The 3,977-nt window shown below is 31.9% G+C and overlaps 1 long non-coding RNA gene across 1 annotated transcript; it reads right to left on the reverse strand.

The window, feature by feature from the left end:
- Positions 1-202: 202 nt before the first annotated feature.
- LOC140893600 (uncharacterized) lies at positions 203-1,661 on the reverse strand. Its single transcript, XR_012153213.1, has 3 exons — positions 1,433-1,661; positions 1,084-1,182; positions 203-231 (listed from the first exon to the last, which is right to left on the reverse strand). It is a non-coding gene; the product is annotated as an uncharacterized lncRNA (long non-coding RNA).
- Positions 1,662-3,977: the final 2,316 nt, after the last annotated feature.

A 3,977-nucleotide genomic window follows, 5' to 3' on the forward strand; every position in this document is an offset into this window, starting at 1 on the left:
AGTTGAACCAAAACACATTCAGGCCATAACAACTTTATCCAAAAGAAATAATCAACAAATATTGTGAGACACGTGACACAAAAACACAATTAAAAGATTATGTACTTTGCACATAAAAAAAGTGTAGTAGTATAGTTGGTCACAAACCTGTGCAAGCCAAAGCAGTTATCAAACACGATATACTCCACAGATTTCCCACAATTTGGTTGTAATATTGCTTCGTGATGGATCCTGAAATTGAAATGTAAAAAATAAAATAGATCAAATTAAAATTCAAGATCGAGGATACATATTTTTCGGTTCACAAATAAGGGTAACAACGACATATGCGGGTACTGATCACATGTCGTTGCAACAGCTGATTAAATTAAAACATTACCAAATTGAAAACACGCTCTATCAAGGATACATATATATTTAAATTTCCACAAATAAGTCCAATAGCTAGCTAAATCCAAGGGAAAACAATGACACTCAGTTGATGTTAGCAATGCAGTGAACCATAGCTTGTCCAACAAAATCAAATGTTAGTTCATTAGAACGTCCATTACTGGAAAAAGCTAAAGAGACCATATTTTATTCATTAAATTCCTTGGCATCGGCGACATCAATGATCACAAGCATGAAAGTTTTGCTTCAAAAATACCATTGACCCAACCAAACTAGAAACTTATATCACCAAACATCATAGAGCAGTCGCACAAAATACCATTGACCCCAACCAAACTAGAAACTTAAATCACCAACATCATAGAGCGGTTGCAAGTAATCTCAGACAGTTTTAATTCCAACATTTATCAGCATGAAAGAATGCTCTTGTTCGTATGAGAAAATATGATATAAACCAACGAGCAAGTACAATATGTCAATATCTCTGAAAAAGAGTTGATTAAGAAATAAAACCCTATCACCCCTAACAGTGCTAAGACAAAAAGTTTGGCTATGAAATAATTTATTTGAAAGCAAGAACAGAAGCCTACCAAAAATGCCAACTTCAGATTCATTTCTGAGCAACTAAGCAGCAAATAAGGATGTAACCAGATTTTCACATAAACCAAAGCATAAAATGAAAATGAAACTCACCATCTTCTCCAACTGTATATTTTCACATTCAACTATCTCTTTCATATACTTCATCACACAAAATCGACATTCAACAGAACCACTTTGTTTTAGATTACCCTAAAATGAAATAAAAAATATTGCAACAATCACAATCCAAATAACAAGTTTTGATCTCAAAAAAACTGAATTAGGTAAGAACAAAAGAGTAAAGCTCTCAAATATAAGAAAATGGTCGTTCGATTTATTTTGAACAAATTGCAGAATAGACATGCACAATATTTGGTCAAGTCCATTTGTCTCACAAAACGTAACATTACACACTGAAAAAAGATGTATTCAAATTAAATCAGAAGGGAACACAACTCACATAAACATAAAGTACCTAGTTCTTCAACCTCCCATCCAGCAGGTCCAACACCTGGAACTCCTAGAGCATTTTCAGTTTGTTGTGTTTTAGAACAGAACTTTTTTTTAAGATTTTCAAATTCATCGTACATCTCACCATCATCCTGATATCATGGAAAGCAATTTGATTAATAGCCTCGATCCCATACCCCTGAATATCTAGGAGAAAATTTTCACTACATCTTCGGCCACTCGTCGGCGCCGTTTGGTCTTTTATATTTCAATACAAGCAATCAATTATATATTCATCTCTATAACAAGATAATTCAACAAGAAATTTCGGAGTTTACTGTTAAAAACCTATTGCTTCAATATCAGAAAACCCATGTAGTGGTATAAAATTACAGAAGAACAAAAAGCAGACAGCCAAAAGGCTAAAAACATAATACATATACCTCACACACCCCTCGCTATGTCCAGGTTTGTTAGTGTCGCAGATGTAACATTTTAGGCGCTTTGCCCAATTAATGTTTCCACACCTGAGGAAAACAGGCACAAAGTTAATACTTTCAGTGTGCAAGAAAACATGCATGCCAACACATAAAACACAAAAAGAACCATCTTACTGCGAGAGTCAAAATTAGTTATTAGCCAAATCTTGTAGGCAATAATCCATTGCAGTACAAAATCTAACACTTGAATAATTCTCAACAACAACAGAATCTGGAATCTATACTAATGTCGAATAAAAAACAAACACTTAATTTATACATAAAAGAAAAGGAAATAATCAACAACCATCACAAGATTTCTAATCCTCCAGATGAAAATGATTACTTGCATGTTTGATCTAAGTTTCTGCAGAAGCTGAGAAAGAAGCCTGTGTGGTCTGCCGAATTGGAATTTTATAGACAGTACATGCAACAAGGTCAAAACCGAATTCCAGATTCGTCAGCCGATAGTGTAAAAATCATATTTAATTCATTTCTCATTCAAAACTAGTTCTATAAATTGGAAATGAAAGCAACTGATTTTGCTACATTTCATCTTCTTAAAGACTTTCCAAATAAAATCATCTAATAGGCTTGAATCTATCTGCAAGTACACACCTAAAACTCGGATATTCTGTTTTCCGCAGATTGGAGCAAGTTTAGTAGAAAATTCATATAAAATTCATTTTACATCCGAATGAGTTATAACTGGTGGCATATCAAAGAAAACACAATTATCTACAAGTTTCATGTGAATTTCAACCTCGAAATATGCCCTGAACAATACCAGATTTCGAAATGACAGCAGGTGCAAGAAATTATTCTTCATATAATGCAGTTTCAAAAAAATGGGCATATCCCTTTAAATTTTAATGAAATGACATGTTTTCAGTGCCAAATCAAAGACAACACAGAGCACTACAAGTTTTCTTCATAATGCAGATTCAAAATTTGTACTATTCATTTTCATTCAACTCAATTTCTAAGCTACACACGCGTTAAACCTACTGTCAAAGCATGAGAGCAAACAGATGGAGACATGACAAAAAGAGACTTGGTGGTGTTATTGTAAAATTACTTCAGTAATGTATTTAAAAGGAAAATTCAAACTTTAGAATGAAAAACTTGAACTCGATTATTGAAAGAAAATGAAATACAATCAACATTTGATTTATTTACACTATGATGTATACACTTCAAAAAAACGATTGTTAATGAACTATAGGCAAAAGAGGAAAAAATGCTATGGATGAAGGGTGAAAATTCTCTCTATCAAATAAAAGAAACGTTTTGAATAAAACTCAGACTTGGGACTCCAAAAGCAAAAGGTCTCAACATTCTTCTAATCATAAGATTACATCATAAATATTGGTTAACTGTATCTAATCATAAAAAACATGCTACTCTACCATTATTTTAGGTATAAAGAAGTTCCAGAAATAATCTTTCAGCCGCTGAAATAATTCTTCTACTTAAGACTGAAGAAAAAGCTACATTTGCCTACTGTGAATGACTAAGTAGAAGCAGACACATATAATGCCTAAGATTACAACAATCATGAATGATTTCCACTTCAAATACTAGTTACTACGACTTTCCAACCATTTAAGATGCTACATAAAAAATTAACAAAATAATATATACAAATTTCTGTAATAAAGTCTAAAATATTATTTAGAGAATGGATATTTAAATTACGGGCTCTTGAGAAATGAAATTAAAAAACTTCTTGCCAATACTTCATGAAAATATGTTGACGAAAAATAATATGTTTAAACTTCATGACAATTTCAGACGGCAAAAAATCTGTTTCAGATTTAAGTAAGCTAAGAACAAATTTTATACATAATTATGAACTAATTTAATTTTAAAAAGTATAATATCTATTTAATTCTTACTCTACAAATTTTAAATATTTACCAAACACAATAAATTTTACAATTAAAACCTCATGAACGATTGCAACCATTAGTTTCACCAATTTCGCATATGATTAAAGAAAATCACAACAAAAAGACATCACATGGAATTTTTAAAACATATTTGTTTTCGGACGAGGAGCAGGGTGTCAGGGGT

Source organism: Henckelia pumila, chromosome 3 (genome assembly GCF_033568475.1).
Source record: "Henckelia pumila isolate YLH828 chromosome 3, ASM3356847v2, whole genome shotgun sequence".
Lineage (NCBI taxonomy): Eukaryota > Viridiplantae > Streptophyta > Magnoliopsida > Lamiales > Gesneriaceae > Henckelia > Henckelia pumila.